This window comes from Diceros bicornis, chromosome 2 (assembly GCF_020826845.1).
Source record: "Diceros bicornis minor isolate mBicDic1 chromosome 2, mDicBic1.mat.cur, whole genome shotgun sequence".
Lineage (NCBI taxonomy): Eukaryota > Metazoa > Chordata > Mammalia > Perissodactyla > Rhinocerotidae > Diceros > Diceros bicornis.
Window position 1 is genome coordinate 85,165,854 of NC_080741.1, and position 13,819 is coordinate 85,179,672.

Consider the following 13,819-nt stretch of genomic DNA (forward strand, 5'->3'; position numbering starts at 1 on the left):
TGACCCTCTTTTATATTAATCTAGAAAGAAGGAAGAAAATCTAGAATCATAAAGAAGTGAGAAAATCTAGAATAATAAAGTATTAACTATTTCAGCAGGATTGTGAGGAATTTTTACTTTTTATATATTATCTATTTACTTTTTGCTTTTTATATTTTACTGTTATACTCTAAACTCCTATAAGCCTATTTTATTTCTGTGAGAACGAAGGGTGGGACAAGATCCCACAGCCTTCAAGTGGCAGAGCCATGACACACTGCCTCCCCGCCTCTGGCAACTAAAGCTGAGCCCTGACACACTCCTAACACTATCCCTTGGTGACCACGAGGTCACTTTTTAGGGGCACCTACAGCTCCTCTTTTCCCTAGATCCCTTTTCCCAACTAAAGAGGAAGAGATGAAGGAGTTTAGGACCAGATGAGAGAGGAAAAGATGAAAAGAGAGAGAGAAGACTCATCTGCGTATCTCACTAGCCTGAAATGATGTGGCTCCTATGATCTATAGATAGAGCATAGCCAAAATGCAACTCATTGTGTTCCTCCCGTTTAAGACTCAGAATAAAAGCTAAACTCCTTTCTGAACATGCCAAGCTTCATGCCTCAGGACTTGCAACTTCCTGTTCCCTTCACCCAGAAGACTGAAACCTCTAGAAACAAGCAAGTTGGCCTCTTCACATCATTAAGGTCTCACCTAAAAGATCTCTTTAGAGACACTTTCCCTAGCCAGCCTAACCACAAGACTCCATATTCCCCCTACCACCGTGAAATAACTCCATCTTATTTTCGTCATGGCATTTACTACTATGTTAGACTGTTTACAGATTTTGGTCAGTACCCCTCCACCCTCCTTCTGCTCTATGAGGGCAGGACTCTGTCAATCTTGTTCACTGCTGTATTCTTAGTCCTTAATATAGTACCTAGAACATGAAGGCACTCAGATATTTATTAAATGAAGTTAGGAACCAGAATAATGCTGCAAAAAATATAATTTTTTAATAGAAAAGACCTGTCAAGAACTAGTAAATGTGAATTAAGTCTCCATTTGGTAGTACGCTTTTAAAAAATATCTACCATTCAGCAAAAGACAAACTGCAGTAAATTGCATTCTGTATTTAATTGTGGGGGAAGACTGTATTCTAATCTATTGGTTAAAGAACCCACTTACAAGACTTAAATGTAGCCTGAGTCCAAGAACACAGTTGTTTTATAATGAATTCTAAGTCTTGTAGGCACTTAGACAGTGCTGGTGCTTAGTAGAGAACATACTACAATAACCGTTAATAAAAAAGTGACAAGCGGGGCCAGCCCCATGGCTTAGCGGTTAAGTGTGTGCGCTCCGCTGCTGGCGGCCTGGGTTCGGATCCCGGGCGTGCACCGACGCACTGCTTCTCCGGCCATGCTGAGGCCGCGTCCCACATACAGCAACTAGGAGGATGTGCAGCTATGACATACAACTATCTACTGGGGCTTTGGGGGGGGCGAAATAAATAAATAAATAAAATTAAAATTAAAAAAAAAAAAAAAAGTGACAAGGGGCCGACCCAGTGGTGTAGCAGTTAAGTTCACGTGCTCTGCTTCGGCAGCCTGGGGTTTGCAGGTTCGGATCCCGGGCGCGGACATAGGCACCGCTTATCAAGCCATGCTGTGGCGGTGTCCCATATAAAGTAGAGAAAGATGGGTACGAATGTTAGCCCAGGGCCAATCTTCCTTGGCAAAAAAGAGCAGGATTGGCAACAGATGTTAGCTCAGGGCTGATCTTTCACAAAAAAACAAAAATTTTAAATTAAAAAAAAAAAATAAAATAAACAAGTGACAAAATAAAAGCAAATCCATTTTCTCAATTTTAGATTATCATTCATAATTTTTATTTTTCCATGTCTATATCAAGATCACTTAGAGGTTAAGAAGTATACTAAGTCAGCGCTTGCCAACCTTTTTCACGTCACTCATACAAAAGGATGGATCATAGCCGTAAGGCATACTAAGGTAACCAGACAAGCCCAGGAAGGCCAAGGGCCTTACCAGTTGCCCCAGGGCTGATGGGTACACTTCTAACTTGTTCATCACAGGAGGCTCTATGCTAAGCCATTCCTTAATCAATTTACTAAAGGGTACACATCCAAAACAAGAAAGAAGCATCTTCTAAAAACCATACAGCAGAAATGTACTTCAACCTTAAATGGAGACATTCAGAAATCCCCTTAATCCTACTCTCAAATGTAAATGGAGATGTAACATAAATGTAAATCTAGCTTCTAACGTTGTGATCTCTCCCTCTGATCTGCTGACCAAATGCTCCAAGTTAAAAAATATATATATACACCCACACATACACATCTAGAGACATACTAAAACTAGATAGTCCAAAGTAGAAATCAACTTCTGAATGTGAAAGGTCTTTCACAGTTCCAAAGAAAAGTTTCAAAACAAATGCATTCTCTCATGAATGCAGAAATTCACTATGTTGGAAGAAATCACTCATCTAAAAAAAGACATATATATCTCCCTATAAAAGATTACTATTCCTGGGGCCGGCCCAGTGGCATAGTGGTTAAGTGCCTGCGCTCCGCTTCAGCGGCTTGGGGTTCAAAGGTTCCAATCCTGGGTGCGGACCTAGGCACTGCTAATCAGGCCATGCTGTGGCAGGCATCCCACATATAAAGTAGAGGAAGATGGGCACGGATGTTAGCCCAGGGCCAATCTTCCTCAGCAAAGAAAGGAGGACTGGCAACAGATGTTAGCTCAGGGCTAATCTTCCTCATCAAAAAAAAAAAAAACAAGATTACTATTTGTAATATACAAAGAACTTCTGAGAATTAATAAGAAAAAGATGAAAAATGCCACAGAAAAACCAGGGCATTTATGTTTATCTATACAAATAGAGAAATGCAATTTTAAAAATAAAATACTATTTTTAATATCAGATTTATAAAATTTAAAAGACTGAAAACATCCATCACAAGCATTTGAGGAAATCTACCTCTCTTTATACTTGCTGAAAAGAGTGTAAACTGCAACAGTCTAACAATGTAATAATGTCTATTTAAAGACTTAAATTCACATACCATTCGACCATCTATCCTACAGGCAGAAAAAAACACCGAGCACTACAAAAACACACAGGAATATTTACTGCAGTGTTGTTTGTAACATCCATAAACTGTAAACTACTTCAGAGTCAAAGCCATGGAACTAAACCAGGAACAATTTAAAGCAAGACTGGTTTACAAAAACAAGACCTCCCAGGAAAGGATGCTGCCCCAACACACTGGCTAAAGGTCTAATTTAAAATATTTATCCAGACATTTTTGTCTAGAAAAAATACTATCTAAAGTTATGAAAAGCCCTACTTTGTTTTGCCTGAGCAAACTTTTTAAAAAGAAAACTTTTAAGCTTTAACTAGGGAGTATTTTATACTTTTATCCAACTGTTTCAATCCTTATATAAAAGTTCTTTAAGAGAGAATTGTTATATATGCCATTTGAAGATAACTTTTGTAGCAAAAAGTTTATATGAAATCTAATTTTAAAAGCTCATTTCTGTCCAATGATAAAAAAATAATCTTTTTCTGATAACTCTCTTCACATATACAAAATAGTAGCTTTATTATCACAAAAGTTCTCTGACCTTAAACACTTACTTAGTGAGAGAGCCTGAGAATTTGTCTTCTACAGACTAAACATTTACCTTTTATAAGACAGCATGTTCATAATTTCATTTATTATGATAGCTAAATTCTATAAATTATTTAGGAAGCCTACAATTTGCTTAATAAGAATTCTTCTAGCCTATTCTAGAATTCAGATTCAACCTCTGCTTCCTTCTGCATTCCAGACTCCCTTAACCCTCCACCCCTGCCCCCAGCATCACAGAAAACCTCAGAAATAAAAAAAGCCTACTAGATCCTACCCTACTCTGCTTCCTCCACTTTGGCTACCATTCCATTAAAGAATTGCCACAATGCGCTTAATCGCAAAGTCAGTCTCTGAAAGACACCAAGGGATGAATATTTTATGATAGAAAAAGGGGACAATTCATTAATTGCTAGATATCTTAGCTTTCTGTAGTCACCCACTCTATATTTGTCAATCATGAGTTTATCTAAATTTCTCCAAATTTATTATTTCTAGTCTACATTATTTCTGAGGGTGCTATGTTTCATAAGTTCACCAAAAAGTTTGCCTTTTATTGGCTTCATGCTTCATTTTGCCATACTGGAGTTTAAAGATATGTTTGCTTTAGTCATTAATTCATGTCTAAACTGTTTTCAAAGCTGTATCTTTCTATACCAAATTGTCCACTTTTATCATAGTTCACTTGTCACAATCGCTCAACTTCATTTATTCTTTATATGAATATTCCTTTTTAGAAAGTCAGAGAATGATACCTTTTCTATATCCAAGATAAAAGATGGTTTATAAATTCTAAATAGTACCGAGTTTAGGAGCAAACAAAATAACTATAGTAGAAAGACACATGGCCCTAAACTCCACAGCAAGAGGACTCAAGGAAGAGTCAAAGGCCAAGCCCCTGAACAATCTGACAGGAGTCTCTACCTTGAGATCCATTTCTGCTGCCTTCTTTGGGCCCTTTTTGTGGTATACCTAAAATAGCACCCAATATGGTTTCAAACAAGGACAGAATAGGTACCTTTTTTTTTTTTTTTTTTGGTGAGGAAGATCAGCCCTGAGCTAACATCTGCCAATCCTCCTCTTTTTGCTGAGGAAGACTGGCCCTGGGCTAACATCTGTGCCCATCTTCTTCCACTTTATGTGGGACGCCGCCACAGCATGGCCTGACAAGCGGTGCAGTGGTGCATGCCCAGGATCCGAACCTGTGAACCCCGGGCCACCAGCGGCAGAACGTGCGCACTTAACCACTACGCCACAGGGCCGGACCCCAATAGGTAGTTTCTTAACAGCCAGCTTCTTTAGGGGAGAGATTTAAAAAAACTCACGTCTCCTTCTTTCCTAGATTATTACTCAGAACTTTTTCAAACTGTAGAGTATGACCCATTAGTGGTCAGGAAATCATTTTGGTGAGTCATGACCAGCTTCTCAAAAAATAAGATAGAGCAGAACGTATCACACATTGTACAGAGAAGTACTATTTTGAGAAATCTTTGAGAAATCAGGTATACACACATTATAAAATGTATTTCTTACTGTGGATCACTACTAAGTTTGAAAGCTACTGGTGTAATTCTAAAGCCCAGAATCCCTAGGAGAGCTTGCATCGATTTCTCCAAATGCATTTATTCACACAAAATACATTTTCCTGCACTTGATCACTTTTTTTAAGGATCCATCTAGTCTTAAAGTATCTTTCTTAGTCCTACTGACGAACTCTCTCCATGTGTGTGCTAATTCCACCTTGTGTTACATTTAAAAATAGTCATTTCTCTTACTGCATGTAATTCTTCTAGTTTTCATGTATTTCATTGCTATGCAGACTCAAAAAAACTCAGTATATTAAGTTTTCACTCTTTTTTCAGGTACCATAAGTTATTTGTGACCTTATTTATCATCCTCATTCAAATTCACCGTGAAGATATCTACTTCAATGGATACACTGACAGTAACCTGAGACCATTCTCCAGGGCTGATTAGGTTACATGGTAACTTTTAAATAACACGACATTTTAAAGGCACAGAACTTATATACCCATGGTTCTTATACTATATTGTCTCATTTACTAAATTATTTTGCCCTATGCTGAAGTTCTAATATTTGTCTCTCTCTCAAAATAGCCCCTCCTCATTTATCACTTCTTATAACGATCTTTGTTGCTGTGAGGCCTTCTGTTTCCTGCCTGTTGAGATGATGTTTTTCCGCTTTCAAAGAAAATACCAAATGAGAGTGTGATCTCAACTCCATTTCACAGAACTTAATATAGATTCCCTCCCCAATTTAAATCCTTCTCTAAAGCACACAAAACAAAGATTGTACTCATTTACAATCTTGTAACTTTTTTTTTTAACTCTCTCTTCTGGATGGTTTGAGAGATCCAGTCTCTGTGCAGTATTAAAACCTTAAAATGTAAAAAGCAGGTTTCTGAAAGTCTTTCTTTGAGGGCAGCCCCTCAGTAGAATTCTATATGCCTCTACTGAGGCTTTAGGTACTCTGTGACATTCTTCAGGTAAAGCACCTGAAATTCTCTCTCATAAAACCTCCCTTCTTTGTGCCCTATTCAAAAAGAATTTACTACTCCCTCCTCTTTTTCATATTTATATTATTCACGTATATATTATTAACAGCACTTCCCACCGTGTACTGTAATTATTTATTTACATGTCTGTCTCCCTACCTGACTGTAAGCTCCTTGAGGATAGAGTACATGACTTCTTTGTTCTCCTAGAACTTAGCGTGACACCTGACCCATAGGCGTTACTCAACCAAGACTTCAAAACCAACGGGATGGTGGGCTGGCCTGGTGGCTTAGCAGTTAGGTTTGCGTGCTCCACTTTGGCAGCCCGGGGTTCGCTGGTTCAGATCTTGGGCCCGGACCTACTCACCACTCATCAAGCCATGCTGAGGCAGTGTCTCACACAGAAGAGTGACAACTCTACAACTATGATACACAACTATGTACTGGGGGCTTTGGGGAGAAAAAAGAAAAAGAGGAAGATTGGCAACAGATGTTAGCACAGGGCCAATTTTCCTCAAAAAAAAAAGAGAAAAAAAAACCAATGGGATGGTAATTACAGAATCCAAAATATAGTAAATATTTTAATCATATTAAAATTTATGTAAATTATTAAGGAAAAAATGGCTATTTTTAAGATGTAATATAAAATTATAACCACAAGCAAGCGTCCATTAAAAACAGAAATTTTAACAAAGACTGTTTGGCTATCTGAACAATAACAATATTGGTTTGCTCTCTATTTTGACACCTGCCAAATCTCACTAGGCAACAAGATATATCCACCAAAAAAGAAATTTCTTAAAATTCTGTACCAACTAAGCAGCAACAATAATAATAATGATATTAGCTAATAGCTATTGAGTTCTTTACATTTCAGTATGTACATATTAACTATCAGTCCTTTACATACCACATCTCATTTAATCTTCCTAACAACCCTATGAGAGAGACTATTATCCTGATTTTGTAGATGAGAAAACTGAGGACAAAAAGGTTAAATAAAATTGTCCAAGATTTCACAGTAAGATAGAGAGCCAAGATTACTGACAGAATATCTAAGGTCAAAAGCACTCACAAGTTTTACCAGAGTTTTATCACATCATGGTTCTTTATTCTTAAGGCAGATAAGATCAGTGCATTTGTGGGACAAGCTATTGCTCAGATGAAGTGCCAGATTTCAGGCTTGCGGCTGCCTGCTCTAGCTTCCTCATAGCTGGCTCTTTCCTTCCACACTGGTAACTTGTTTTTAATCATACTTTTATGTAAAATATTTATGTAAAAGAATTAAATTTGGGGAAGGGGATAAAGAAAAAAAGTTACCCATAATCTTATCCTAACACAACATTTTTTGGATATCATCTTCTAATATTAGAAGCACAATACATGGATATCAGTTCAAAAGCTACCTCCACCTTTTATTAGCTGTATGGCCTTTTGCCAAATTGCTTAACTTCCCCCACACCAATTTTCTCACTCAATCATTCATGCAATAAACATTATTGAGTACCTACTATGTACAAGGCATTGTTCTAGATGCTTGGATTACCTCAGTGAACTAGAGACAAAGATCTCTGATCTCAGGAGAAGCATATCTTCTAGCAGTGGGACACACAACAAAGTAAATTATATAATATGATAGTGGGTGATAAGTGCTGGGGGAAGGGAAGCAGGTTGCAATTTATATAGTGAGGTCAGAGTAGGCCTCAATGAGGAGCTATTAGCTGAGGCAAAATTTGGAAGTGAGGGAGTTTGACCTGCAGAGAGCTGAGAGAACATTCAAGGTAGCAGAACAGCCAGTGAAAACTCTAAAGCAGCAGTGTTTTGTGTACAAGAATAGCAAAGAGATTATAGAGTTCAATGAAGTGAGAGTACAGTTGGGGGAAGAGGGAACAATGCAGATAACATACTGCCCTGTAGGTCACTTGGGAGGACTCTGCCTTTTACTGAGTGAAATGGGAAGCCACTGAAAGATTTTGAGCAGAGGAGACACACAATCTGCCTTAGGTCCTAAAAGGATTGCTCCAGATGCTATATTGCAAATAAACTACATAGGCAGTAGATGTACAATTACGGAGTTCAGAAGATGTCTGGGCTGAAGAATTAACTGTGAAAGGGGATAATAATACTCACCTCAGTGAGTTGTAATGAAAATTGTTCAATAGTGTCTGTAAGGCACCTAGTACTGTGCCTGATAGTAAATGATATTGCTATAGCTTCTGCCTTACACAAGGAGACCAAGCATAGTGTGAAATGAGAGAGGGTAGAAATTCAGCCCATGCTTCACTTGCTAAGCCATGTGCCTGGTACATAGACAGCATCAGCCTGGAAGAAGGGGATTCTCCTAATTCACATGAAAGGCACAGTCCTGCTGGCTGAGCTACAGACCTTTTGCTGTTTAGCAATGGCGCCTTTGGGGCTAGTTGTGGCCTTAATCCTTGTCCATATGTAGGCAGATCTGCACTCTCATTCCAAATCCTATGCTACCTTATTCTCCTCCAATTTAATTTTAAGTATTTGATAATTATTTGTCTAATCATACTCTATTGTGTTGAATGGAATTTATTCTTACCTATTTTTTTTTTGCAGGGAAAGATTTGCCCTGAGCTAACATCTGTTGCCCATCTTCCTCTTTTTTTTCCCCTCCCTAAAGCCCCAGTACATGGTTGTATATCCTAATTGTAAGTAGTTCTAGTTCTATGTGAGCTGCCGCCACAGCGTGGCTACTGACAGAAGGGTGGTGTCGTTCTGCGACCAGGAAGCAAACTGGTGCCACCAAAGCAGTGAGCGCTGAACTTTGGTAACCACTAGGCCATCAGGGCTCGCTCCATTCTTACTTATTTTTAAGCCACGCATTTTTAAAATTTTTTAAATCTTTGAAATCAGAACACATCTTACAAACGATGGTGTGCCTTATCTGTCCTAACAAAGAACCTGAAATAAACACCTTCAGATATATAGGTATTTTGATTAACACCCTAAGTGTGGGATTACTGGGTCAAACGTAAGAATTATGTGTGAGTGCTGCTACTGTAAAGTTTTTAATATTTTAAAACTGGACTTGGTGAATTTTTGTTTTTAAGATAAGCTTATTTTCTGAAGCAATTGGTTGCTATTTTTTTCTGATTTTTTTGGGGGGGGAAGGGGGTAGGTTTAAGCCGGAAAAGGAGGGTTGTGCTGCTACTTCATCTTCTTAGAAGTGACAAAGGCTTCTAAAAGTTTAGAGAGGGTAAAGATACAGATTGATAAAGGCAACACTAGTGGGTAGTGTAACTTTTATAACAATTTCACATTAGGTCAGCTTTCCATCAGCACAGTAAGTGTTGAGTGAGATTGCTCTGTGTTTTTTATACTCCTTCAAAGAAAAGTAAAATTAACAGCCTACTTCCCAAAGAGCTTTCTGAAACCATTCTAATAAGGCACAGCTCTTTATTCCTGCAAAAGGTAAAATAGAGGGTCTGTAGACTGGACGATTCCAGGTACAGTTGAGAGCCTGGATACCATTCTGAAAACTATGCTAATTGAATGCTTGAATGCAAAGACCAACAGCCTCTTTCATAGCTGGGCAATCAGGCTCAAAGAAACTGACATGAGTTCCCCTGCCTTACAAAGCAGCTCAAAGACAACAAGCCTAACCTACACACTCAAAGATTTCAATCAGCTGTTTAATCCTATTCTTTTAAAAATAAACAGACTGCCAAAGATTACCAGACATTTTAGGAAAGCCTTTAACATGGATGATAAAGACCAAAGCACACAGGAAAAAAAAACACAACTGGATGACTTGAGCTATCAGATTAACTGGAGTTATCAGAACAGAGCCCACTGAATGCCTAGCACATTAAATTTTACAGTAATGGGGGACGAGAAGATTCTATAAACTTCTAGAGAAAAAAATACAAAGGACCAGGAATAAGAATGGCTTCAGATTTCTCAACACTGCAAGCTAGAAGACATAATAGAGCAAAAACTTCTGAATTCTGAACGGAAATTATCTCCAACTTAGAATAATCAGCAAAACCGATTTTCTTGAACTGATCAAGAAAAAAGATATTTTCTGACATTCATAATTTAAAAATTTACCCTTCATGATCCCTTTCTCAAGAGATTTGTTACAAGAATAAGAGTAAATCAAGAAAGAGAAAGACTTGGGATATAGGAAACAGGGCATCCAACACAGGAAAGAAGCAAACGAAATCTGCAGGAGGCCAGTGGAGGGAAATCCCTGGATGACAAGTGTGCATTGGGAACAAGAATCCCTAATTATGTGACCCTTTCTAGCAACCTCAAACTGCCAGCACCAACACTCACCTATACGATGGCTTTTTCTTTTCTTCAGAGAGAGAGAGAGAGAGAAGGGAGAGAAGGAAACAGCTCACATTTTAAAAGTTTTACTTGATCCTATACTCCTTTAAGTACACTCTTCCTTATAGAGGGGGTAGTGAGACCTGTGCTGGGTCTTGAGATATTCTAGGTAACTGAAAAACATGAATAAAATAGTCTAGCAGCATAGGGTTTCCCAAAGCATGGGCCATATATTATTTATGGTTTACAAAATGATTTTAAGGGATTTGTAGACATGACAAAATAACATTGAATCAATTCAGATAAAGATTATGAGAAGGAAAAAGTCTCAGTTTGGTATCTTTAATACCTCTTGAACACTTCCTAATCTCCCTTTTTAATAAAAAAAAGAACAGATTTCAAACTCAAAGCCACTGGCAGACCATAATATCTAACTAAAACTGTTGTTTGTGTTTTAGGAATCTAGTACTATACGTGATTTCTATTCTCCTGGCAGCTTCTTCTAGATTTGCTTTGACTATGTATTTTGGAAGTGCTTATAACATAGTTACCTCCAATGATGTGCAAAAGAAATCAATACAAGATAATGAGTCACAGCCATCCACTCTCAATACATCACATTTCCAGCAAAGAAGCTTGCACCTGCTTTGCCCCTGCAATTTAGGATGATGCTATCACTCAGCCCTTATCTCTATAACTCAACATTTCAAACTACTTTCACCTTTTTTTTAAGTTCAAGTTCTATATTTACTACAGTATATATTTATTAAGAATATACGGTGTAGGGCCGGCCCCGTGGCTTAGCGGTTAAGTGCGTGCGCTCCGCTACCGGCGGCCCGGGGTTCAGATCCCGGGCGCACACCAACGCACTGCTTCTCCAGCCATGCTGAGGCCGCGTCCCACATACAGCAACTAGAAGGATGTGCAGCTATGACATACGACTATCTACTGGGGCTTTGGGGAAAAAATAAATAAACAAATTAAAAAAAAAATTAAAAAAAAAAAAAAGAATATAAGGTGTCTTGTTACTGGTTAACCGCCTGTGCCAAGGCCTGGCTGGGCCTGTTCTCCTGGCCCCAGCCCACTCTGCAGCGGCCTGTCCTAGGAGCAGCCTTCCTCTCCTGGGTGGGTCATGTAGCTGGGGACGGGAGGAATGCTGGTCACACCCCCGTGTCTGTGATGCCCATGGCAAAGAGAACATTTGCTGGAACAGATTTCTGAGGTGTGAGGAGAGCTCAATAAAATGTTGGATTCCAAAAAACAAACAAACAAAAAAAGAATTTAAGGTGTCTTTTAAACTATGCTAATATTTATATTAGAATTTATATTATATTTATATTAGGAGTCTTAAGTTGCATAGATATTAAGTGGTCTGTCCTCATTTTTCCCATGACCCTGTTATTTTTTGGTGTATGATTTGGCAAAATGTATGGATTTTCAGGAACATTTATCACATTATGGCAGAAATGCCCATATTGGTTTTCCATATATATGGTAGTGTTTTAAAGCTTCCTTTTAAAAATAAATGTATTTAATTTTTAAAAGTGAGCTTTTTAAAAGAAAATGTTAAGTAAGCAGCACTGCAGGTGGTTCTCTGTTCTAGTAAAAGTCAGGAAGGCAGTACCTGAGTGACTGAAGTTGGTGAACCACTAGTCTAGCAAAGACATTCTTTACATAAATGACCTTGCACTTTGCCGTTACTTATCTGTCAGGCTTTTAGGCAAGTGTGATCACCAACAAAATCTTAGCAATCAAATCTAGAGTTTGTCTCAGCCTAACGCTCCTTCTCTCTTCCTCCTAAAGAGACCTTCATTATACTGCACTTCCAGGGGTTTCTTCTGTCTTCAACTGTATCTCCTCTATCTGCTTTGCTGGCTTCTATTCTTTCTCCTGCCCCAACCATGGATGTACCTCAAGGCTCTGTTTCACTGTATTTTCCAAGTGTTCCACAGCCTTTCTACTCTGAACTACTGCCTCCATCAGTGAAAAGTGTGGTGGACAACTCTATGTTGTCTCTCAAACCCACACTCCTCTTTTGAGAACTTCTCTCCTTCATCCATAGGAGTAAGCCCCAAGCAGCGATGTTTATATGTTTATATTCATGATCCTGCCTCTCTAGGCCTCACTACAACTGAATGGAGCAAGAATCCAAACCGGGAACTTGATTTGAAATTGAGACTAGAGGGCCGGCCCCATGGTGTAGCGGTTAAGTGTGCGCGCTCCGCTGCTGGCGGCACGGGTTCGGATCCCGGGTGCACACCGAGGCATCACGTGTCAGGCCATGCTGAGGCAGCGTCCCATACAAAGTGGAGCAAGATAGGCACAGATGTTAGCCCAGGGCCAGTCTTCCTCAGCAAAAAGAGGAGGACTGGCATGAATGTTAGCTCAGGGCTGATCTTCCCCACAAAAAAAAAAAAAAAATTGAGACTAGCCAGAACGGTTCTCTGAACTGAGACTATGTAAACTCAGGAGCTATAAGAGGAGAATATTGGTCCACTTTGTCCAAAGCAGTAAAAGCATGTTTGCTATTAAAATGGCAATATTCTCCAAACTGATTAGTAGATTCAACACAATCCCTACCAGAACAGCTTCTTCGCTCGCCTCTTTGTAGAAACTGACAAGCTGACCCTAAACTCAAGGGACTCAGAATAGCCAAAATAATCTTGAAAAAGAAGAACAAAGTTGGAGGACTCACACTTTCCAATTTCAAAACTTATTACAAAGCTACAGTAATCAAGGCAGCGTGGTACTGGCATGAGGATAGGCATATAGATCAACGGAAAAGAATTGAGAAGGGTGCCAAACAATTCAACAGTCCCAACACAAATGGTGCTGGGCCAATTGGATATCCACATGCAGAAGGATCAAGTTTGACCCCTACTTCATAGCATATACAAAAATTAACCCAGTGGATCAAGAACTAAATCCAAGAGCTAAAACTATAAAACACTTAAAACACAGGAGTAAATCTTCATGATCTTGAATTTGGCAGTGGCTTCTTAAGATATAATAGCAAAAGCAAAAGCCCAGGCGACAAAAGAAAAAACAGATAAACTGGACTTCATCAAAATTAAAAACTTTTGTGCTTCAAAGGACACCATCAAGAAAGTAAAAAGACAATCCAAAGAATGGGAGAAAATATTTGCAACTCATATATCTGAGAAGGGACTTGCATCTAGAATATAAATATTCTATAGAATATAGAATAAAGAACTCTTACAACTCAAAAATAAAAAAGACAACCCAATTTAAAAACAGGCAAAGGATTTGAACAGAAATTTTTCCAAAGCAGATACAGAAGCAGCCAATAAAAACATGAAAAGGTGCTCAACATCACTAATCTTTAGGGAAATGAAAATCAAAATCACAAT

At 38.6% G+C, this 13,819-nt stretch overlaps 1 protein-coding gene across 4 annotated transcripts in view; it reads right to left on the reverse strand.

The window, feature by feature from the left end:
• The window catches only part of RAF1 (Raf-1 proto-oncogene, serine/threonine kinase), a 72,299-nt gene that overhangs the window by 29,179 nt on the left and 29,301 nt on the right, over window positions 1-13,819 (reverse strand). The gene's annotated exons all lie outside the window — the stretch shown is intronic.